Source organism: Eubalaena glacialis, chromosome 2 (assembly GCF_028564815.1).
Source record: "Eubalaena glacialis isolate mEubGla1 chromosome 2, mEubGla1.1.hap2.+ XY, whole genome shotgun sequence".
In the NCBI taxonomy this organism is placed as follows: domain Eukaryota; kingdom Metazoa; phylum Chordata; class Mammalia; order Artiodactyla; family Balaenidae; genus Eubalaena; species Eubalaena glacialis.
This window is the reverse complement of record NC_083717.1, coordinates 17,884,970-17,911,181: the sequence shown is the minus strand read 5'-3', so window position 1 is coordinate 17,911,181 and position 26,212 is coordinate 17,884,970.

Genomic DNA, 26,212 nt, shown 5'->3' with positions numbered 1-26,212 from the left:
GTTATATTTGGTGGAATTTAATTCCTCTGTGTAACCATCTTTCTTAACCAGACCATTCATACAATTTTGTTTACAAAGCCCATTTTGCAGTACTCTTGGAAATGAGTAAAGCAGTTGCATGTTTGAATGCTTGTTTGAGAGAGCAAGCTGCATGTTTACCCTTCCTATCCCGTGGAAAGCAATTCTACACAAGACACAAATGATCCATTTCAGAATGGAAACCAAAGGGATGGGGCAGGGCAAAGGGAGCGATGGAGACATCAGGGTCATGGGAGGGGACTCTGTCCTTTCAGGATTTCCCGTGTGATTTACAAACTGCTAAGGAGAAGAAACAGTCTCTGTTTCAATGTCATGGTGGGAAGGGCCCCCCTGATCCTTAAGAGGGTCGCGCACGTAGTTCAGCTCAATTAAAATGCTCTAGCTCTGGTGCCCATAAAATATGGCTTAAGGAGAGGACAGTTTAATGCAGAGCCTCCCTCGCCTCTCAAGGACAGTAAGTGGCTCCCACTTGGCTGAAGTTAGAAGCCACTTCTGCAGGAAACTCGGGCCACTCCGACCTTGCATTTCTTGGTCCCCTCCAGCTTTGGGAGTCCCCGGGCTCAGTGATGCATCATTCCTGCCACATTACAGATGATCCTGACACTTCAGCCGAACCCAGCTGATTTTTCTGGCTGGCCACTTTCTCTTTATCTCTCCCACCGATCAGAGTGGCAGCAATGTTCCCCTTTATCATACACTGTTCTGTGCTGTCATTTAGAAATACGCTCGCTCAGTGAATATTGATAAGATACCTTTGGAATGAGATAAAACGTGGTAAAGGAAGCATATCTTTCCAATGTGATAAAGAACTTTAGAATGTGTGATAATATGTGATAAAAGCACCGCTACAAGCCCATTATTGGGAAGAGCCATCTGGGATGTGCCCTGCGCTCTGGGTAGGGGGCCAGGGAGGATGCTTATTGTTTGGATCTGCTCTTTCAAAGGTTTGGGGCCTTTCATTTGTGTTTCTAAGGGAAAAGCTCTTTGAAGGTCATGTTTGAATTAAAAGATGTATTTATTCTCTGTTTTTCCATGTTATCTATATTACAATTGCATATCGAATTTGGAAGCCCAGAATGTCCTGAAGGTAGCTATTTTCTAATTCCACTTTTATCCTACCCTCTGGTATAGTATTTGTCAGTGCATGCTTGCGTCTGCTGGGGCTGATAAGGTAGAAACGGCTACCTGACTAACATTATAGTTCTCTCATTCTCCCTCTCCTGGCTAGTTTGAAATGATGATCGCCTCTGGACTCGGGTCACCTGCTAAAAGATAACATGGCTGCCAGCTGCAGCTCTTCCCCAATCACTTTGAAGTAATGGTGGCTCCATATTTTCCCGGCCGGTGGACTTCAGCAAGAAAGGGAAAAGATCCGAGGGAGGGGTCAGGGTGGGACTGAAATGGATGGGCTGAGAGTTGGTTTTATAACCTAAAGCCAGGAGCTCTCTCCTTGTTCAGATTTCAGAGAAGGCAATTAATTTCTCTCATTTGAGAATAGTGCTGTGTGGGCCATAGGGCTGCTGTGGTCGCTCTGGGGATGAGTAGGCTGAGGCCAAGTGCGGCATCCTAAACTGACCTCATTATGGACATATTTTCTCAGTCTAGCTAACTTTTGTAATTTAGGAGAGAATAATATTAATAAATAACAGCCAATCTTTATTTTAAGCCCACCACTTGCCAAGCATTAGCGCTTACATGACTCTTAGAAACCACCAACGAAGTAGATCCAGCTAAAATCACAATTTTACAGACGGTGAAAGCAGACGCTTGTTTAAAAAGATTAAGTGACCTGCCCAAGGTTGCATAGATGTGTGAGAGAGAGGAGTTGAATGCACGCAATCCTCACGCTTTTCTCAGTGGAGTAGCTCTTATGGTACCTTCTGCATCTAAAAGAGATAATGTTGCTTCTAAATGCAGTTTTCCGTAGGCATTGGAGGAATCTGAGGGATTGACACATAGGTTTTTTTTCCCCTACCTTTATTGACATATAACACTGTGTAAGTTTAAGGTGTACAATAAGTTGATTTGATACACTTTTATATTACAAAATTGTTACCACCATAGCTTAGCTAACACCCGCGTCACATCACATAATTACCATTTCCTTTTTGTGGTGAGAACATTTAAGATCTACTGTCTTAGCATCTTTCAAGTATATAATACCCTATTTTAACTATCATCACCACGCTCTACATTAGAGCCCCAGAACTTACTCATCTTATGACTGGAAGTTTGTACCTTTGACTAACATCTCCTTATTCCTCTCCCTCCCCTCCGCAGCCCCTGGTAACCACCATTCTACTCTCTGTTTCTATGAATTTGGCTTTTTTAGATTCCACATATAAGTGATATCATACAGTATTTGTCTTTCTCTGTCTGATTTCTTTCATTTAATGTAATGCCCTCAAGGTCTACCTATGTTGTCCCAAATGACAAGATTTCCTTCTTTTTAATGACTGATTAATATGACATTGTATAGAAATAAAAATTCATCCATTGATAGACACTTAGGTTGTTTCCATATTTTGGCTATTGTGAATAATGCTGCAATGAACATGGGAATGCAGGTATCTCTTTGACATCCTGTTTTCATTTTCTTTGGGTATGTACCCAGAGGTGGGATTGCTGGGTCATATGGCAGTTCTATTTTTAATTTTTTGAGGAATCCCCAAACTCTTTTCCATAATGGCTGCACCAATTTACATTCCCACCAACAGTGCACAAGGGTTCCCTTTACTCCACACCCTCGTCAACACTTATTATCTCTTGTCTTTTTGACGACAGACATTCTAACAGCTGTGAGCTGATATCTCACTGTGGTTTTGATTTGCATTTCTCTGATGATTAGTGATGTTGAGCATGTGTTCATGTACCTGTTGGCCATTTGTGTGTATTCTTTAGAAAAATATTTACTGCCCATAGTCTAGTTGGATTGTTTGTTTGCTATTGAGTTGTATGAGTTCTTTACATACTTTGAATATTAACCCCTTATCAGATATATGATTTGCAAATATTTTTTCCCATTCCACAGGTTGCCTTTTCATTTGTTGCTTGTTTCTTTTGCTGTGCAGAAGACTTATAGGTTTTTGAGAATCTAGGGAAAATTCATAATGAGTTCAAGTTCTGACCTATCGCTATCCTCATGTCTCCTTCTACCTGATTCTGCAGTAGAATGATTACATGTAGTTTCCTTTTGAGCTCAGGGATATCAACTGCTCATTTAAATGTGTTGTGATCTAAAAATTGTTTCTAAAACAGACTTGGCTCTTTATTATGAATAGGCACCCCTTTCCTTCCATTTATCTTAAGGATCACTGGCTAGAATTAAAAAATAATTTAGAATAGTTGCTGAGCACTGACTGAGTGCCAGGCCACATTATCTAATTTAATTTCCATTTTACAGAGGAGGGAATTTAAGCCTAGAGAAGTTAGGTGACTTTCCCAAGCTTGGATGTGAGAAATCTGACTCTTATGTCTGACACAGTGCTTGTCATGGGGCCTCTGAGCAGCATCTCTGTCACCGTTGGGGGAGGGGGGAGGGGGGAGCAAAGCCAGACTTTGCATGTGGCTTTGTGTGTGCATGTGCTTTGTGATGGGCATGGGGTGGGTGTAATATGTTATCATATGCTCAAAAACAGCTTTGCCTTTTGTTCCGAGAACTGTTTGCTTTAACTTATTTTTCTTTCCCTTGAATATACCCAGAAGAATGGATAAAACTTCTATAATCTTGATGAGAATTTTCAAATTAAAAAAAAAACAACGGATTCCTGGCTTGGTTTTGTTTTTGTTTTTAAATTAAGCTGGGATTAAGATTTTTCCAGAATTTCTAGTTTGTGGGGAAAAGCACAGCCACAGTTTACTGTAGTAGTAAAGGCATGTCTTGGCAGAGAAAATGCCACACAAAGACTGAGGTATCAGAGCTACCACCTGGCATAACCAGCAGACGATCTAGTTTCCAGACCTCCTGTCCGTTTTCTGATGAGCTTCGCATGGGTTTAAGTTACTTGCATGAAGTTTCCCGAGGCCTTGGAGCTGGATTGGAGGGATTTTTAGTTCCCACCTTCCCATTCTGTCTTTCTTTGCCCTCTACTCAGAAACACCATAGAAAGAGGAAAAATGAAGCAGGGCAAGAAATGAGTGTATTCCTTCCAAAATACACACACATTACCATCTTGGTCCCAACACACCAGGCCTATCTCTCTCTATGATCCAAGGGAACTCATGGAGTATAGGAAACGCACAGAGAGAAAAATATTTTCAAAGAAAATTCATTTCTCAGAAGAACGTTAAAAGGTGAAGAGTGAGGCAGAAAGAAATGCCTTGAATCTTTGTTTCTCTTTTGGCTTTTATTTCTTTTTGCTAAAGGTTAAAGAGAATCCTGTCTTCTTTTGCCTTTCTTCCTTTGCATTATAATTATTTGTTCATTTGCCTTCAAGTCTTAGGTTATTAGATATAAGGTATTTTGGAAATGCAAAGTATTTGCTATTAATGTTTATCCATTACTTGCTTCTTTTAATTTTCAAAAGTATTCATATTCATCTTGTTTATGTACTTTCTTCTATTAGCTCATTTCTGCTTTAGTGGCAATTTTATTTCATAATTTAAATTTTCTCTAATCTTTACTACTGAATGGATTATTTTAATGAAAAATGGAAATAATTACTACTTCTACTCAAGAAAATGTCTTTATTTCACTCAGAGCTGTCACTTTTACTCGTAAGATAAGATAATTTTAGATGGGATGAAATTCTGTAAAGCTGACTGCACTAAGAAATACTGACAAGCAGTGATGAGAGGAAACGTCTGTTTCTGATTGAAATCAAAACATTGGGCATATATTTTACTAGCCTTGTAAATAATTTAAAAAGAATAACAACACAAAACTTCCCATAAAATTCTCATTCTCTCTTCTCCTCCCTGGAATTTATGTAGTCAATTAAGCTGATAACATTTACGATACTGAAATACATAATAGAGAATATTAATAGAATGGTATCTTGTACTCCCAGCAATATAAAGAATAAAAAATATCATTCCAGAGACCTGGAGGACCTGGATCTAGAAGTAACCTATGTTAACAGGTGTTGCTGTGATGATACTGAAACAGTAACTTTCCTAGACAAACTTTGATTTGTCTATTTATTTCTCACACTGTTTACAGCAAGTTCCCAGACTAGTAGAGTGAGGGAAGGACCTGTAAAATACAATGTACAGAGTTTTCAGTTGTGGAGAAAAGTCATTCAAAATGTTTGTAATGATTTGCAGTGCAACTTAGGAAACACGTTCGAGTGTGTTAATTGTCAAGTGCATCCATTCAAACACACTTTTCGAGTGCTGTTACTCTGCTCAAATGATTGTAAGGCAAGATGGAATGGAAAACACACCCTCATGATTAAACGTTTACCTCAAGACCTTTAAAAGATCCAGTTGATGTTTATTTTAAAGGGAAAAATAAAGGTTTGTTGACTATTTCAGCATTGGGTAGGGAGATAGACCAATGACTTCCTAAATCTTTTGGACATTTTGTAGTTAAATTTGGCACGTTTTATACCTTTAATTGTAATGATAATTAAGGAAGATAACCTTTAGTTACACAAACTTGTTTCCTTTGGTCTTGTCTCCTCCACACATCCTGTGTTCTCTCCCATATTAGTTCTCACTGTCCCAACCATCTGGGACATACTGTCTGTTCATGATGGAGGAAGAACAGTAGCTCGTTTATGGGACAACACATCTAGCCTCGGTCCTTGGTGCTCCCCTAGTCTTTCCTTCCCTCCATCTGTGGCCACTTGTCTCCCTGGTCTGCCCTACAGTTAGTAGACTTTGAGTGTGGGAGAGATTTTGTTCCCAGGAAGACATTTTGTCTACTAGAAGTATTATACAGGTACTTTCTCTTTTCTTTTCCACTAAGATGAGATGACCTGGAGAATTTTTTAGAGTTGCAGTTGCTGTTATTTGTAGACTTATAGCCACAGTCCTTTACTTAGTAATACGCACATTTAAATTACTGCATTTTCCTTTGGGGAAGACAATGAGAAAAAGAGAAAGAAAACAAGCTCTAGCTTGATATACACCCTTAGGTGAGAGTATTCTAAATCTCACCTGTGCTTTAGCCTAACCATTCAAGTTTTGCAAGTGATTATTTAAGGTTATTCTTTCTCTAGAGAAAGTAGCTGATAGAAAAATTGAATAACTGGTAAAAATGATAGGAGAGAGGGTGGAATAACCAGTTATTATAATGAAAATTATTACTGATTGTAATACTTCCATTAGGAAGTTTATTACTTTAGTCCTTTGATAAACATTTATAAAACACTATTTATCGTGGCACACCAGGTGGCAAATACAAAGAATCGTGTATCGTAGACTCTGGCTTTGGAGTTTGTAGAAATGACACTCGACAGGCACAATGTGTCAACCGTTATCAGAAAGGTAGGCACGGGGAATTCCCTGGCGGTCCAGTGGTTAGGACTCCGCGCTTTCACTGCTGAGGATGCAGTTTCAATCCCTAGTCTGGGAACCAAGATCCCACAAGCCGTGCAATGTGGCCAAAAAAAAAAATGTAATTGGAGTTCGGACAAGAGATAAGTGATTGTCAATGGAGATGAATTGAACTTATATTAAAGAAGTAAAATTTGAGCTGGGTCATTTTTACTAACATATATGTCAATTATACTGATATTAGTTTCAGGTGTACAATGTAATGATTCGATATTTGTACCTACTGCAAAATGATCACACTAAGTCTGGTTAATATCTAACACCATACATTGTTACAATTTCTTTTTCTTGTGTGAGCTGGGTCTGGATAAATAATCTGGTGGATACTTACTGTTTTTCTTTCCAGCACCCATTTCCCTTTCTCCCTGTGACAGCTCTAGATTCTTGGAGAAATCCAGCCTTTTCCTACCCTGCAGGGGAAAAGGTTGAGCATTATCCGGATTTAAGCACAAAAGGAGTTCACATCAAAGTGGGGTTTAAATCTAGGGGTCCACGGTTAAGGACTACAGATATGAGCCCAGCTGAGAAGGGTTAGTTTTATGGGATGAGTACAGAGGAGGGCTCTGCAGGTTGAATCTGGGTGGAGGAGTGTGTAGAGTTAATGAACACCCAAAGGTCCAAAAGGAAGAGACAGGGGTCTTGGTTTGGACTACCAAGTTCTAAACACATACCCGAAGTCAGTGGGCATGAGGACGGACCATGGGAGAGGCATCAGGGGCAGACCAGGGAGTGAAGACCTCTGAAAACTTGTTTCGAAAGCTCCCTCCATCAACAGTTATTGAGTATCTACTTACTATGTAGTACTGATAATAATAATAATACTACTACTATGACAGCTACCATTTATGATGTTGTCTACCATAGCCAGACATCATGTCACATTATTTAATCCTCCTAACAGTCCTCAGAGGAAGGACTATTATGATTCCATTTGGTAGAAAAGGCACTAAGGCTTAGATGAGCTAAGCTTCATGCTCAAGGTCCCACAGCCAGGACCAACCGGGTTCTGTGTGACTCCAAGCCATGCTCTGAGTCATCAGATGACCTCGTTTTGCACAAATTAAACAGCAAGGGAACAGAGACACATATGACAATTTCTGTTTTATAGAAAGTTGTTGAGGATGGACTCTCTCCACATTAATCACTCATTTCAGAACATTTAGGAATATTTTGAGTAACATTTGCCTAGATGTGGTTAGCCCTTTTAAAATTGTATTCCTTAAGTAATGGCATTCTAAGATATCCTTTTGTCTCTGGTGTTTGGAAATCCAATTCACTCTGTGGACTGACTATAAACGCAAATAAGAGCATTGATTTCCTCATTTTATCACCTCCAGAGAACAATTCATAAAGCATGGAAGTTCTAACCAGCCAATCAATAGTCACTACTTAAGTCAGAGACTCAAAGAGTAGTTTATTATTAAAAAGCGTTCCTCTGAAGATGATGTTAAATGAGAATAAAGGAACCAATCTGGGCTATGATCTGTATTCAGCTTCAGGAAATAGTCTGGAGGAAAGGGTCCTGTTAACTGTATTTAGAGCTTTTCCTGTTTCTGGTTCCTGCCTGAGGAAAAGTGGGGAAAATCCAATTTCTCAAAAGCCACTTAAGTGTTATTAAGCAATTCGTGGAAACGAGCAGGGGAATTGGCAGGGCTTTCCCCCCACTATGATGTACAATTCAAACGCTATCTGTCTCATTTGGACCTATATTTGACCACAGAATAAATACAGATCTGCCTGAAATGTTCACTGCATCCACCAAGACAACCATACTCATTAATTATTGAAAATGCTATTATCTTACCCATTCTGTAATCCTATTTCTGGAGTCAGTTATGTAATTTCACCCGACACAGAAAAGGAAACTTTGACCCTCATTACATTTAAAATGAGCTTTTCACTAAATCAGGAAGAAGGGTTTTTTTCCTTCTGAATGAATCATAATTGGAAGGCTGTAAGAGGTGTGAGTGTGAACATGGGAAAGAGGAAATAAGGATTCCATTCGTTATTCCGAATAGTTCAAATATTTAAAGCCATACTTTGTCACTCCAAGTTGGGGTTTCAACTGGACTGTTATTCATGTTTGTCTAATATTGTGTTCTTAAATTCAAGATGCTTTTGGCGCTGGCAGGGATTTTTAAAATCTAGTTCTCCATCTGGATGAGAATTTTAGATCCTAGCCCAAGGAGATGTGACTTGTTCGAGATCTCATAGCAGGAGGTCCATGATTTGAACTTATAACTTTGGTTCTTAGTCCAAAATTCATTTCATTCTACTCTCTTTTTTTTTCTGGGAATGACTCTAAAAATGGAGAGTTGAGTTGGCAATCAAGTCAATGGAAAGTCTGTTGTTCTTTCGCATCCATAAGATGTCTGTAGATAAAGAGACCAGTGAGGTTGCCTGCAGTCTACAGAGTTTCTCCTCCTCCTCAGTTCAGGGAAATTTCTTTTAGATAAACAAAGAAGATGTGTTAAGTGTCTTGCCTTCTGTATTTTGAAAAAGCAGGGAGAATAGGAATGCTGCTTGTATAATCAGATTGTGCAACATTTTGCAAAGTGCCATTGTGTAACGTCAAACTGAAATACTTTGCCTAATATATACTTATGAATAATAGCAAGATTTATGCTTAAAATGGAGTGCTTTGCTGTTTTTATAAGAGTAAGCCTCGACATTGACAGAGAAGCATGGAAGACCATTAAGGGTGCTGCTTGGAGCAATTCTGGACCAAAAAGTCCTTCTCTGGGTGGCCACGAGGGCCCGAAATCTCAAATTTAGCTTCACCTTTTTCAGGAATGTTAAAAATTCCTATTAGTGCACAAATATCCCTGGAGGAGGTAATACTGAATGTTTTGCTGCATTTGCTATAAACACCTTAGTCAGTATGGGTCTAGATTTCCCCGCTGGGGGAAATTTCTACCAAAGTGGAAGGCACCAAAGATAAGTTTTGCCTATTTAACAATTTTGCCTAGAGCTGAACCTGAGTATTACTATGAATAATAAGTGAAAATAACTTTAATTCCATTAGTAATATGATTCTAGCCAATAGATTCTACACTAGGAGCGGTTGCTATTATTATAAATCATTATTATTTTATGTTCAGAAAATGAATACACCGATGTTTCCAGCAAGGGAAATATGCAAGCCAGCTTTCACCTTTCCTCCTGAGGAAAGTGATGAAGTAGAATGCATTTAGAAAATGCTGAATGTCTTCTGAGTCTAACCAACTCCATCCCTCCTAAAATGTCCATATGTGAATGAGGCACTTTGCAGATTTTTTTAAACTCAGTATTTACTGATCTTAAAAAGAATTGCTAGTGTAAAAATATACCTTACCTTTGAAAGAAACCTGTTATAAGAAAAGGTGTGAACAAAATGCATTATGTTTGTCTGACATATTGGAAGTGGCTTATTTCATTCAAAGGTATTTTTTTTCTCTTCCTTTTTTATTTTATTTTATTATTATTATTTTTTTGGTAAAGTTCAGGGTAGCAATGCAATTTAACAGGTAGGTGGTCAATAGCCTTCCTGGCAGGGACCGTTTTCTATGACTTCTTTCTCAACATTTCCTTTCCTAAAAGGACCCAGCATTAACTAGTCAGATAATGGAAAAGAGAAGGGTTAGTCCTTAGCCATTTGTAGTATGGGAATTTTGTGGAACAAAGACCATAGTTTTTCTTCTTTTCTTCTTACTTTTTGGTGTCTAGTAGGTGGTAGGTCCTTAATATTTTCTAAACAAATAATTAATCTGATAATCGAGTTCTCAATAATCTAATATATGATAAATTCCCAAGGTTTTTTTTTTTTTTATAAAGGTATATCTATTAAAACCAGGAAGGACAAAATTAGTATTATTTTGCTATTCAATACACGTTATAAAACAACACATCAATCTCCATTGGATATAGAAAACTTATGAGATATCTGTGAAATGGCATGATTAAGGTTTTTCTGTGATCCATTTGCCAAAATACACAAAACTTGAAAAACAGAAAATAATTGTCTCTAGGCTGGTGTATCATTGTTGGGGAGGAAAGCAGTGAGCTGCTTTGTCCTTTACTCAATAAATCAACTTTACCTGGTAAAATTAGGACAGAAATCATAACACAAAGCAACATTTTGTGAAGTATTTTCTATGTCCCAAATACTTAGATAGCATATCACTTTTTTTCTTCTAAGTAACACTAACCAATTTGTCTTTGTGTCATGTAGACCCTTCCCCAGTTGTGTGTAATAGATGATTAATGTATGGTTTTATGTCTCAGTGATTCACATAGAAACTCTCATAAACATTGGATGCAAAGATTTGATTTTTTTTTTTTAATTTAATAGGGTCTAAGTGGAGGGGTAGATTCTTTAGATGGTCCTTTTGGGAGACATTGTTAGCAAAGACATAAGTGCACGGATTGCCTTAGAGCAGTGAGAATTAGACTAGACACTTGTCTCATCTTATGTGTCGAAGGCAAGATGTTAGCAAGGGGATGTCAATTCTGCGAGTGTTTGTAAATCAACGGGCAAAGAGCCAAACTGGGGAGGGACCAACCGGGAGAGCTGTTGATTCTAGATGCAAGTAGCTAATAAAGTCAACTAATTTTGTATGTGCTACTTGCACCTGAGGGCCAGCTTCTGTTCTCTTTATAAATCTTCATTATAATCTATCAGCTGTCAGAACATTTCATGACCCAAAAACATGAGTGGAGAAGGATAACATACTCTTTTTTTAAACTTTTTATTTTATGTTGGAGTATAGTTGATTAACAATGTTGTGTTAGTTTCAGGTGTACAGCAAAGTGATTCAGTTATACATCTACATGTATCTATTCTTTTTCAAATTATTTTCCCATTTAGGTTGTTACATAATATTCAGCAGAGTCCCCTGTGTTATACGGTAGGTCCTTGTTGGTTACCCATTTTAAATATTTATTAACATTTGTCTATTATGTCAAAATAGATGAAGCCAAGAAGAGACAATGTCCTCCTTAAAAGAGATTACATTCTAAAGGGAACACGACCCCTGGTCTAGAGCGGGAAGGCACAAGTTTCTTATCAGAGAAATAGTTATTCAGCCGACGTCAGCTGAGATGGTCAGAAACCGTCTGCCACTTGAAGCCAGTTTGTAAGAAATGGGCATGTTTGGTGTTCCACCAAAGCTCAGCCCAAGAGTAAGGAGAAGTAAAACCATGGTAGCCTGAGGGCGACTTTGAAAACAAAGACCAACTATTGACCCATTTGAAATGTGGCTGCCCTTTTTCCCTAGAGAAGCTTCTCCGGGTCACAGATTAGGTGCTGTGGCTTTCCTTCCCTCTGCAGGCTCAGCCGTCCTTTGGCGGCACCGCTGGGCTGTCGCCTCCAGGGCTGGTCATCTGTCACTCTCCAGGATAACTCTATTTCAGAGGGGTTGTCGAGTGGCCGGGGAGGCAGCAGGGCTGCCTGCTGTGGCCCGATGTCTGGGCCTGACAAGACCCCTCCCTCCTGGCCAGGCATTGACCTGAAGTCCTGGGCTTATGGCCATGACCCAGAGCCAGAATGATCTGCATCTTGTTCTGTTCTATTTCATATGGAAGCTGTGCTCTGCTAAGCAGGAGGAGATGGTGTGAGAAGCAGGCGAAGAGCAGAACCGGGTATCACGCAGGTCGAGTAGCACTTAATGTTGAAAAAGCAAAGGACAGAAATCTGTGCACCTTTTCTAGTCCAGTAATTTCCGATTGTTTTTGTTTGTTTCTAATATTGTTTGGCTTCACGTGGCTCTTCAAGTCCCTCTTTCCTTCTGCAGGGGCTTTTTGAGACTTATATGTGTGTGTGCGTGCACACACACACACACACAAATTTAAATTAATTTTGTCCAGAGAAATTAGAGATAATTACAAAATTAGAGTAGAGCCAGTGATGTTTTCATTTAGTTCATGCATCTTCAAGAAGTTTCTTTGTTGTCATTTGATTGACTGATTTAAAGGAATATTTTCTACCGCAAAGTAAGTATCAATAGATAGGTTTTTCTCCTTCAAGGGGATTTTAAGGCCAAATCCACTGTGATTGGTTTCCTTCAGTTCAAGTACTTGCATTCTATAAGGAATGAAATGTTAATCTGTGGGATCTCCCTGGTCTCCATGAGTTTTGTTGACAATGAATTTTGTTGACAGTGAGTGGGGGGCAGTGGGTCACGTGAAGAGATGCCGACAACCACTGTCAGTGGATTGGATGGACGTAAAGATTTGGGTTGAGAAATGCAAGTGCCGACATCAACTTCTAAATAAAAATACCATCCAGTGAAGTGAAGAAAATGGGATAGTTTTTCAGAGTGGAATCAAATTAAAAGGTTTGGGGGAAAGAGTCTCTGGCTTAAAAAGATAAAAAAGACATTTATTTTACCACAAATTTCATTCCATTTTTGAGCTCATGACAGGCTCTACCCTTTATCAAAATGGACTTAACTGCAACATTACAGCAAAGCAAGCTGCATTTCCATCACTGGTGTGGTAAAGATGGCCCAGATAATAAATTGCAGACTAGCAGAGGGCTAAACACTCCTTAGCACAATTTAAGATGGGTTGACTTTATTGCTCTTAATCAGATATCAGGAACCAGAAATAAACATAAAAATAAAATTTCCAGGAAAAAGTAATCTGCCACTTAAACTCCAAGAGGTGAAAAGGGTCATTATGGAAAGCCATCTTCATTCAGGCACATATCACATTTCCCAAATGGTCTGTGGATTATCACTCCAGACTACTCTGAACCATATTTTAATCACCGGTTCTGACCCCCAGTCTTCTTCATTTGCTTAAACTGCCTTCTGGAACTGGTTAAGCTATTACATGTTTACTTGTTCTGGTCCCCACTGGATCCTAGATACCTTCTCCAAAAAGTGCTTCCCTTCTATATTTCATACATATCTTTCCCAGCTGGTCTCACATGCACTCAGCTAGCCAGTGCATCTTAAGATGTCTTTAGGACACTTCTTGTGCATTCAAGAGGTGGGATAGGACTGTGCCCTTTAGCTGTGTCTAACAGCCTCCGTGGTTGGTGAGGGGGGGTGCATTGCTGACGGGTAGAGGGGTGGGGAGAAAGTTCTAGAACCATCAGCAACAGCACTGGGAGTCCAGGATGTGAGGGGAGGGGAGAAGGAGGTAGAGTGTGGAGAGAAAATGGATGGGTCAGTACATATTTAATTAGGCATTTTCTATTTTAAGCAACAGTCACTCCAGATAGATGTTGGCTAGTATGGAAGCCATGGAAATAGAGATAGGTCAGGTGCTCTCTTAAGACCTGCACAATCTTCTGTCATGATGTGTCTCTTTCCCTTTTTTCCATTCAACTGTGATACCTACTGACCATTCCCTGCACGTTCAGCCCGAATCCCCAAAACCAGTCTGGTTAACTCTTTACCACTGACACTGCTGGCCAGAGCTATTTGTGACACAAAGCTGGGCGTTGGTGCTTGTGGGAGGTCTCTGCTTATCCTGTCACTGGCCACCTCCAAAGAGCAGCCTGAGGGCCGTGCTACTGGGCAGTCCCGGAGGGCAGGGCAGTTAGCTGCAGGTGAAGCATAGCTGTGACTGGCTCCATTGACACCTAAACACTGTCCAATTCGGCGTGGATATGCAACGTTTTACACCAAACAGAGAATGGAGAGGACACAGGTGTTATGCTACTTTTGTCAAAGGAGCAAGTGAAAATCTTGGAATGAAAGAAGTGAGGGATTCTCTTGAGGCATATTCTGGAAGAAGTAAAGATGGAGGGATGGAATGGTTGAATCGCTTTCTAGATTATGCTGAGGAAGGTATTTGAGGTGTGTATTAGAGGTCAAGAAAAGAGAGGCACTTAGAGCAAGAAAGACTTGGAGATGAGGAGCAAAGAAGGATGAACAAGTTTTCCGCATCCTCTTTGGAGAATCCGATCTGCATTGAATTCTCTGCCATGAGTTCCTACAAGGGCAGGTGATTTCTTATAACAATCTTCCACAGAAATACTGGGGAGAGAATAGTTTCCCTTCTAAGTACTTTGAGGGAGTGGGCTGCATTCTATAAAGGAGGTTGGGAAAGGGTAAGGAGAAATATTCCTGGGTGGACCATTTTGACCATTTTCCTTTATATGGCAGGCTGAGTCATTCCCACGACCTTTCATCTGTGAGGTTGGGGCCTTCTCTGGGTTGGGGCCTTGATTCACAGCAACTGCCCTGACTTGCTCTCAAATGATGAAAAAAAACTCTTTGACGAGGAAGAAGCGCGAGAGCTTTAAGCAACACATCATAGGTAACTAGAGGCATTACTGCACTCAGAGTCATTTTATTAATATAAAGCCTTATGATCTTAATATAAAAATGTAAGTTGAACTGGAAAAAAATGAATGAATCTGAATAACTATATGCCTTTTTTGCCTCTTAAGAATTTTCTGGGAATGATATTTTGGTAGAGAAAAGTAAAATATTTCATTAAAAATTTAGTCTGCCCATGAAAACTGAATGTTGAGGACAAAATAGGATCTTTCATGGTATGTGATTTGCAGGAAGACATTTAAGCTTCCTCAGACACAGGTGAGCTCTGCTGAGTACTCAATAGAGCCGTACCTGCAGGTGGATTCTTAATAGATGTTCCCAGGTGAGGAACTCTTGCTAAATGTGCAACTACATGCATTGGTTTTCCTTATATTAAAGGGGGGAGGGAGATAAATTAGGAGTTAAGGATAAGCATATAGATAACTAGCAAGGACCATCTGTATAGTACAGGGAACTATACTCAATATCTTGTAATACTTATAATGGAAGAGAATGTAAAAAAAGAATATATATATTTATATATATGTATGTATAACCAAATTACTTTGCTGTACACCTGAGATTAACACAACATTGTAAATCAACTATATTTCAATAAAAATTAAAAAAAAATAAAATGCAGAACTGTAATGTTGGTAAAATTATTCCCTCCAAGCCAAATGATAAGTTGCTTAATACGGTCACATGTATTATCATTTTCTGGGCACCTTAAAGTGAAAGATGTACAGCCTGGATTGAACCACACATGTGTGGGATGGAATGTGGAATGGAATGTGGGCTGGAACTGGCACACTTGAATCAAGTGCTTGCATCATTTTATTTTTCTATTTTGCATTTTAAAAATTCAGTAGAACTGTTATGAGACCTATTTTTATCTTCTCTGAAGCCAATTACATTTTAAGCTGGACCAATTCAATAAAAATGAATTTGAAAAATATAATCAACACACAAAGAGGAAGCTAAATGTGCATTCAGTTCCCAAAATTGCACATTTCCTTGCTCTGCAGAGAGAGGCTATTGGGTGGGATATTCTTGGCATTTGTTCATTTAAAGATAAGGATAACTCCCTCCACACCAGCCCTGCGAGCAGGATGCAATGAGACTTTCATCAAAGCCTGTGTGATTCTGCAAACACGTTCTTGGGAGTTATAGAAATTCTTACCCTCCTCACATCCTTTTGCATGCGCCCTCCATGGATGAGTCTCCTCATTTGTCTTGGACGAATGATGTCTTTTTCTAATTAGGCAGATGCTTCCGTTTTAGAGCAGGACCAGAAGACAATATCTAATTGAGGTTTTTTTTTTTTTTCTTGGTTTTTGTTTTGGACAGTGCTAGAATTAGCCTTGGAATTTAGTCTCCTGATTGACTCGTGTCCTAATTAAAGCCCAATTTGATTGACTCTGCTTGTGCCTTTCTGTAGGGAGCACAGAACAGCTTCCCACATTGACAGCATGTTGGATTTGGTGACGGCTCCTGATTCCCTGATACATTCTGACGTTCACAAGCCCCCCACAGAAGCCCAGGCTGCTGCGGACTGTGTGTCTCTTCAGCTCCAACACTAACAGAGCAGCATCTCACCTTACTTTTCAGTATTCCTTTTGCTGTAATATATGTTCAAATACAATTACAAAACAGGATCTTATGAAGTAAATATAGTGATGTCCATAGTGTCCATCATCTTGATAGTTTACATAAGAGAGAAAAATCACTTCCGGAATCCAAGCAAGTCTACGTTGGTTTCCTCCCTTCTTTGTCTGTAGCTTTGAAGGCTTGGAAAGTCCTAAAAATTAAATTGGCTTCTTCTAATGCATACAGATGGCAATGCCTTGTGCTGGGTCCAGCTGTCATTTTCTTACTCAAAAGAGAGGAGGGGAAGGTACGTATCATCAGAGCACCTGCAGCCCTGAACTTACAGCAGACAGCTGAGCACTCTGCAGAGAGTAAGGAAGTCTGTCTGATGTCATACATCTCCGTAAAAGAAGATCTCCGTTTCTTTTTTGGAAAAAAACAGTTTCCAGTGTAACTCATCACCCGGGTTCTTCCGAAGAGACTTTCAATTTTAGTAAAACAACAACAAAAACAACAACAGATTTGTATCTCTGCTAAGCAGACCGTCATTTGAAAGCTTTCATACTTGCGTAAGGAAGGCACGATGTTTATAGAATCAGCTGGGTAGATTATCTACCCAACATTTTCTATTAAATATAGGAAGTGTCCAGCCATCGTCTGGCCCAAGATAGAATCAACTTCTCTCCGGAGGGCCCATCGATTTCTCTTAGACTGTGTCATGTCCAGCCCACCATTCTACCTCGAGTTTATTTCTTTCTACCTTTGGTAAGGTTCTCACCTAGTCTTCTTAGTGTTTGTTAAATGTTTATTACATAAATGCATGGACTTTTACACATAGATAAAGCATGTCATCCACATCTTCATATAATTTGTATGCTGTCCTGTGTTATTGAACATGTGTTCAGGGAAGACATCCATACCGGGTCTGGCTCCTTACTGTCAAGGTCTAATAAATTCACAGCTTCAAATATGGTCCCAGGTTGTGCATTTTTCACGAGATAATGCAAATGAGGTGAACAGAGAAATGATCACACTTGAGCTAACGGAGGGGAGAGCTGCTCACTTAGCAAGCACCTCCGCCAGCAGGTTGCTGAACATTTTCCGAGTTTATTTTGCAGTGTGCGTAGGCCCACTTTGCTGGAGCAAGGCGGCTGAGATGCGCTTTGCCAGAGATCTGGAGTAAGGCTTATGTTGGTGCCATAGAGGAAAACTTTCTTTTAGGGCATCATGTAAATCTGTTTTGGCTATTTTTCTTTTTTTTTTTTTAACATCTTTATTGGAGTATAATTGCTTTACAATGGTGTGTTAGTTTCTGCTTTATAACAAAGTGAATCAGCTATATATGTACATATATCCCCATATCTCCTCCCTCTTGCGCCTCCCTCACACCCTCCCTATCCCACCCCTCTAGGTGGTCACAAAGCACCGAGCTGATCTCCCTGTGCTATGCGGCTGCTTCCCACTAGCTATCTATTTTACATTTGCTAGTGTATATATGTCCATGCCACTCTCTCACTTCGTCCTAGCTTACCCTTCCCCCTCCCTGTGTCCTCAAGTCCATTTTCTACGTCTGCGTCTTTATTCCTGTCCTGCCCCTAGGTTCTTCAGAACCTTTTTTTTTTTTTAGATTCCATATATATGTGTTAGCATACGGTATTTATTTTTCTCTTTCTGACTTACTTGGCTATTTTTCAAGCCTGCATTTAAGCCTGGGTCAATAACAGGAAACAAATCTGTTATTAATTACTATAATTTGAAAGGAAGTTACAGTTGACTTCCAGCAATCTGGCTTGGCTGCATGAAGACTTTTACCACTTAGATTTTTGGAACTTGCCTGAGCACAAACATTATCTGCTGACCACAGTGGGAAGGTTTTTGTAGAGATATACCAGCTCCATGTAGGTACTGCGTTCCAGGAAACGGAGTGAAAAAGTATTTTTAACTTTTTGTCAATGAAGTCCTATTTTAGAGTGTTTAAGAAATGTCCCTCTGTAAAGGAGTTGGTCCTATGGTATAGTAACAATTCACCTGAGTGTAAACTTGGATTTCCAAATATCAGTTTTACCTGAAATGACATGTGCTTCTGTACATGAAGATAAATAACCGTTTGGTTACAGACACCAGAATTAAGCAATTTCAGGAAATGAATTACCATATTGACCTTGTATAGACCTGGGAGGACAGCTTGCCAAGATGGGGTCCTTGCCAAGTTCCTGTCTCGTGTATGTGATTTGGACTGCACCTATTCTTCTGATTTATGATCAATCTGCTTTGATAAAACAGATTGTTTGAGTTATATATTTTTTGAATGTTCATTTCTTCAACTTTTCCTTTAAATGTAGGTAACTTAAAAAATCCAAGGGTCTCCTGGAAGGTGGGGTCGAAAGACAGTCATCCTTGAGTGTGGACATAGACTCAGAGATAGAAAAAACAAACAAATAATGAGGCGTCAAGTGGGAGGTTGGACTAGATGGTCCCCAGCTTCCCTTCCTGCCCTGTGGTGCTTATGTCCCATATTCCAGAAGAAATGGAAAACCCACCACACTCAGGCCTTGTCCTGCACATTCATGGGAGCCCAGCATTCGGTGATGACTCCTGGGGCCGCCATCTGTCCATCATTGTGGGCAGGGAGGTTACCACGCAGATGCTCCAATCTCTTTGTAAAGCTGTCCCAGTCTAAGTTGCCCAACAGGCAGGCATGAGCAGAAACCTCTCTAAGATAACATGATGTTCTCTTTGTAAAGCTGTCCCAGTCTAAGTTGCCCAACAGGCAGGCATGAGCAGAAACCTCTCTAAGATAACATGATGTTCTCTTTGTAATCCTGCCCTACCCTGAACTATCTCGGCATTTTGTTCAAGCCTCTCTTCCAGCATTCCTCACACCTGCCTTGGGTTAGAGTCATCTGTGTCTGTGTCTGCCTACCCCTCTCTCCACTAGCCTTTGCACTTTCCTAGGGCAGGAGACAGGTCTCAGACATCCGTTTATTCCTCACAGATTCTAGGGCAATTCACCTAGAGTAGGTACTCTATAAATGCCTAAGAGATTTTGGGTTTGCTAATATTTCCATAGTTTTTCTTCACCTTTCTTAAAAATTGTTTGAAATATATTACATGGTCATCATAATTGAATTTTTGAAAAGACAGCATGTCAAGAACACCAGCAGATTTAATTTTGTTCAATATAAAACTATTCTCTGTTTCAACTGCACAGTAGGTCACGATGGCAGATGCTTATAGTCTCTGGCATGTGGTAGCTACTCAGGACATATTAGTTGAATATGCAAAAGAATTTGAATGTGCTCTATGCCAGGCATGGTGTGAGGTGCTGGAGATACACATGAAATGGTCCTTCCCTAAAGGAATTCAGAGTTTACGAGATGATGACAAGGACATCAACATCTGAGGTTTGTTTAGAGCTTTATCTTGTGTTTGTAAAGTGCTTTGAATAAAACTTACTTTCAATTACATGGTTTCATTTGATCTCACAATCTAGTGCGGTTATCAGTGCAGTAACTTATTTTTCTTGTTTGTCAAAATGATAGCTCTTTTCCCTCTTCCCCTTAAATACAGATGTTTTCCTATTATTTCCATGTATCTTTACTACAAAAAATACAAGAAAAAAAGGCAAGATCTATATCTACATATCCGTGTGTATGCACACACATACGTAAACACACACACATACACACATGAACACACACACATACATTCTATATTTTACTTTCAGGCCTTTTTCCTGATGCCATCTTTGTTTTTTACATAAACATGGATTAATACCCACAGAGTTCCAGGCTTTGTCAGAGGTTTCGGTGAAATAAAGTCAAATACGAAGTTTCTGCTCTCAAACGTAGAGTCAAGTAAGGCAGTCAAAATTGAATCAATAATGACAATGGAGACCTGTAGAAAAGAAAACAATACATTTTATAGAAACAAAACGAATGTGATGTGAGATTGGGTGAAAACTGGAGGGAAGCCAGCATTGAAGGCCAAGAGGAGAGAGAATTTCAAGCATTGAGAGTATCAAGATCGACCCCTATCTCACACCATATACAAAAATTAACTCAAAATGGACCAAAGCCCTGAACGTAAGGATGGAGGATCATTGGAATTCCAGAAAGGGAAGAACTGTAGACCAGGTTAGTGGATATATGTTATACCAGGACAATCATGCCATCAGGAAGGTTGAGTAGAACTAGGCTGGAGGGAAATGTTGTAAAACGGGTGCCAGAATGCTCTTTGAATGTGTGTGGGAGTATCTGAAAAATCAGCAGATAACAGTGACTAAGATGGACAGAATGGCCTTGTTGTTTACCCCATCTGTGTATTTCATTTCCCTAATACTACAAAAGTTTCCCTTGTTATTATCTACTTTATATACAGTTATACTTTTATAACTGATGGTTATGTCTATGGTTATAACATAATTTATGAATCTCTTGCTACATTCAAGTTGTTTCCAATTTCTCAATATTAAAACTAATGCTATGGTAAACATAATTTAGCCCCTTTTTAATTTCGTATACATTTGCAAGCAAAATCGAAGGCATTTTTGAATTCAAACAATGGTTTTGCTTTTTAATTTAACAACTGTTCAGATTTGGTCAAATCACTTTGTTGACTGTTTAGACTAATTTCATTCCCACCATTCAAGAAGTTGGCCCTGCCCTGGTTATTGTTTCAGATTCCCAGCCCACTGAGAGAACATAGTAGATAGATAGGTAGAGCATCTTCAGTACTTCAGATGGGGCAGTTCGGTATTATTCTGGTTTCCAAATTGAGAATAAAGTTTTCTGACTTTCTTCTGATCAGGGAATTTTCCAGATCTGATCTGTAAGGTAATTTAAGCTGTAAATTAGAACTTCAGGCGCAAATATGTCTGAGTGTGTGATAGCTATTTGGAGCTATTTGGAGTGATTAATGATTATGTCTTGATGAGAAATATAAAGTAAATTTCTGTGTTAATTGTTGGAAAATCAGAAATGGTTCTGAATTCCTAAGAGAGGAATATGAGTCCAGAAATCCCAGTTAATCAGTGGAAACTTAGTCTTCAAGGGGGGAAGCAGAAAATGGTGAAAGAAAGAGAAATTTATATCAGCAGATAGACTGCTAAGATTACCAGGAAGAAATGTTCCACTGGAAGCTGGAGGAGAAGGTCCTTTTGTGGTTTCATATTGGGAGGGAAAAGGGGAAAAGGGGAGAGTGTCAGCAGAAGGTTAGCATGTTCTGGGAATAAAAACTGGATACAGTTAGAACAGCAAAGGACTGAACCTTTACTGAGAGCCTGCTATATGCCAGGAATGTTAATAAATTACTCTATTTTATCCTTACAATGATTACATAATAGAGGTATTCTCATCAACTAGAATTAGGTTTGGCTGCTGATAAGAGAAAATTCAGAACAAGGCTGGCTTAACCAAACAGTGTTTCTTCTCTCAGTTAGAAGAGTGTGAATGAGTCAGTCCAGGGCAGATGTGGCAGCTCCATGGTATCACAAGGGACTTGGGCACCAGCTTCTCTTTTCCAACATTCTTAGAGAGTGGCTTCATTAAGATCCCAAGATGACTGCTGGAGCTCCAGCCATCACATCTGAGTTCCAAGCATCAGGAAGGAGGGAATGTGAAAGGGTTTTTCCTCAACTATTCCTGCTTTTAAGAAGTCTTCCCCGAATGTAAATTGGTCCAGCCACTATGGAAGACAGTATGGAAGTTCCTTAAAATATTAAAAGTAGAACTACCATATGATCCAACAATCTCACTTCTGGATATATATATCCAGAAGGAAATAAAATCATCTTCTCAAAGAGATATCTGGTGGTGGGGAGTGGGCAAAATGGGTGAAGGAAGTAAAAATGTGCAAAGTTCCAGTTATGAAATAAACCAATCTTGGGAATCTAATTTTCATCATGGCAACTATAGTTAATGATCCTATATTGCATATTTGCAAGTTGCTAAGAAAGTAAGTCTTATAAGTTCTCACCACAAGAAAAACATGCTGTAACTATATATGGTGACAGATGTTAACTAGACTTACTGTGATGATCATTTCACAGTGTATATGAATATTGAATCATTATGTTGTATACCTGAAACTAATATAATATTGTATGTCAATTATACCTTAATAAAAAAAGAAAGAAAGAAAAAAGTGATCTCAGTACTCCCATGTTCATTGCAGCAGTATTCATAACATCCAAGACATGGAAACAGCTTGTGTACATCCATGGATGAATGGATAAAGAAAATGACATTTATATTATATTTTTATATTGCACATTATACAAATGCTATACACACACAGGCAGAAATATTATTTAGCCATTAATAAAAAGGAAATCCTGCTATTTGCAACAACACGGAGGGACCTTGAGGGCATTATGCTAAGTGAAATAAGTCAGACAGAGGATGACAAATACTGCATGATATCACTTATATGTGGAATCTAAACAAGAAAAATTCGTAGAAACAGAGAATAGATTGGTGGTTTCCAGGGGTGGGGGAAATGGATGTTGGTCGAAAGTACTAACTTGAGTTAGAAGATGAATTTGTCCTGGAAAAATGGATACAGCATGTTGACTATAGTTAATAATATTGAATCTTATACTTGAAAGTTTCTAAGAGGGTAGATCTTAAATGTTCTCACCACACATACAAAAAAAGGTAAGTACATGAGGTTATGGGTGTGTTAACTAATCTTATTGAGGTGACCTTTTTGCAATATATATGTGTATCACATCAACACGTTGTACACCTTTAACTTACATAATGTTGTATGACAATTATATCTCAATAAAGCTAGGAAATAAAGAAGTTTTCCCAGGAGTCCCACAATTTTCCCCTACATCTTACGATTAAGTTCTAATACCTAAGACCACCTCTAGCCACATCTAGCTGCCAAGGGAGACTGACTTTGTCATAAGTTCACTCGGTATAGTATTTCCCCAAATGAAAAACAAGGTTCCAACGGTAAGGAGGAGGGCAGAACAAATATTGGGTGGTTAACTAGCATTCTTGGATGCTTCCTTCTTTTATCTTCACTATGTCTTTGGAGAAAGCAGGGCTCAGGGCATTAGCCAAGGTCACGTGGCTGACAAGTGAAGGTGTCAGGATTAGAACGCAGGCCTGTCTGGCTTCAAAGCCTCTTTTCATTACGTGGCACCGACTCTCAACAGAAGAGTCTTCTCATAGAGTGGAAGGTATCAGATCCATGAACCAAAAAAGTCAGGGTTGTGCTTTGAGGCTGAGAGATGGTTACCTGGTCTTCATCTCCCTAAATGAATGAAGTTAGTCTCCGGTCTGCGTATCATTTTTCATCTTCACAATACTCTTGCTTTTTAGTCTTTGAGCCATTTCACTTCTAGGAATTTCACACATGGAAATAATTACAATGGGTGCAAAGATTTATGTGCTAGGATGTTCACTGAAGCTTTATTTATAACAGTGGAAAATTAAAATCAACCAAAATACCCAACAAAGGAAATTGGTTAAATTACAGAATGCTGGGACATCCATATGGTAGAACACATTGCAACCATTAGAAATCATGTTCTTCAAGAATACTTAAGGACATGCATGATAGAGCCCATAAGTTATGTTAAAAAGATTAAAAATAGTAATCACTATGATCCCAGTTTTGTAATATATGTGAATAGAGACATAGGAAGAAACCTGGACTAATAAGTATGTTCACAGTGGTTCTTTTGTAAATGATGGGAGTATTAATTATTTTACTTTTTATTTATGCTTTTCTGAATTTTCCAAATTTCTACCATGAATATGTATTACTTTTGTGATCAGAAAAAGCTCACATGTGTCATTTGGAAATATGCTTCCTCCTTAGAAAAACAGTTTTGTTATTCTCAAGTTGACTGGCTTAGATGTTTAGCATCGTCAAGGTGCTAGCATGAAGAATGTTCCAGCAGATTGACCCCAGTAAATATTTATTGAGAGCCGGTGGTGTGGGAACTGCTGTTCTGGGAACTGTGAGAGAGGCAGGGTACAGGGTACAAGCTACAGAGATGCACAAGCCAGGCTCCCTGCCCCCAGACGGGTCTTTCTCTGAGGACTCTGCTTGGGAGGTGATGGTCATAGAGAAGGACCTCAGGTCATTGTGAGGTGACAGCCGAGGCAGAAAGGCATGATCTGAGACTGTGTTTTAAGAATGCAGTAAACATGTCATCTCGTTATTAAATGCACAGTTCCCCTTTCTCCACGTCAGGCGTAGCACATACAGACTGAAGTCAGCTTGGGCTGCTCGTCAGCGGAACTACCCACATGGTCTCCCCACAGGGGCCCAGGACCCTCGATGGAGAGAATCAACCAGTCAAACGTCCTAAGGAAGACGCCATCTTGCTCAAAAACAACAGCAATACGACAAGAACAACAGTAACCAGCGAGCGAGTGAACCCACGGATGGGATGAGCATTCTGTGTGGTTTCTATGTAGTTAATAAGGCATCTTTATGCAAAAAATGAGCTGGTCTGTGCTCCAGTCCTGGTCCCACGATTTATCAGGATTTTGGCAAAAAAAAAAAAAATAAATCCAATCTCTTCTTAGTTTGAATTGGTGAGAATGCTGAGCCTCGTTTGGATATGATAAGGCTCTGTTAGAATCCGGGCAGTATTTCTCCTGCTTTGTTTCTCACCAGATTCGCTTCTCCATGGGCCTCTCTCAATTTTGCCTTTGGCCCTGGAAGGCGAGCTTCAAGTGGCAAGGTCCCCAAAACCAGCTGCAGGAGAAACTCATCCTCTCTCTGTGACCCAGGTTCACCATAACGACCAAATCTCAACAAACTCACTCTCCAGGGGCTTTACTTCTCCCACGCTCTCATCAATCCCATGCCACCAGTGATGGCCGGGGAACGATCTCTTCTCTACCTGTGTGGTCCTGTGGCTTTCTCGTTCTGAGTATTTTTCAGGTTTTTGCCCACAGCTGGGGTGTTTTTATGTTGTGCTTTGGTAATGGGAGGGGTTGGAAAGCTCATTCCTTTGGGTGGATGATTAAATTCCCAACTAGGTCAGAGTGGAAAGGGTTCTTTCTACCCATGGGGAGAGGTGTTAGTCATCTCGTAGACCTCCGGCCTCCATCCTGCCTGGTTGTGCCGCTGGGGATCAAGGCCGCTGGTGACAAGGAGGTGGTGGGGTGAATGGGTAACCTTATCACTTCCAGTGTCAAAGGAATGACACACTGACCCGCGTTTCCTTTTTAAGGTTTTTTTTAAAAATGTGATCTGGTTTCAGGAAACATCAAACCTGGTCCGCACACCTGTCTTTTAAAATTATTGTTGAAAACAATTTAGCCAACTCACTACTCTGTTCAACACCTTTTTCCTCTAAAAATAGAGCTCTTTTAGAACCCTTTCCTTCCATTCTTTCTTTCAGGAAATTAGACCGTATGTTTTCTTGGCTCGGAGTAGCTCTCCCTGAGTTCTCTTTCACAACAGATGAGCAGCTTCTAACTTGCCTTGAAGTGCAGGAAAGATCCAGGCACTTACAGGAGGCCAAGGGGCAGGGGGGCAATATGGTGACCGTGTAGGTGCAAATGCCGAGCGTGCTTCTGTGAGGGTGCTCAGTGGATGGGCCTGGCTTAGCATAGCTGTGCATCTGCGACGCTTTGGAATCTGCCCTCCCGAGCTGCAGGGGAGGGCACCATCTTTACAGGATGCCCATTTGCAGCGAATATTGGCAAGCCACAGGGCATTCGAATGGGTGTTGTGGTTATCCTGAGATAGTTCTTCCATCTATTACATGGGAAAATACCCTACAGGGCTGCCGTGATGGTCCACATAGTGACACTTAGGAGATGCTGCTGTAATGAAACAGACGCGGATTCTTC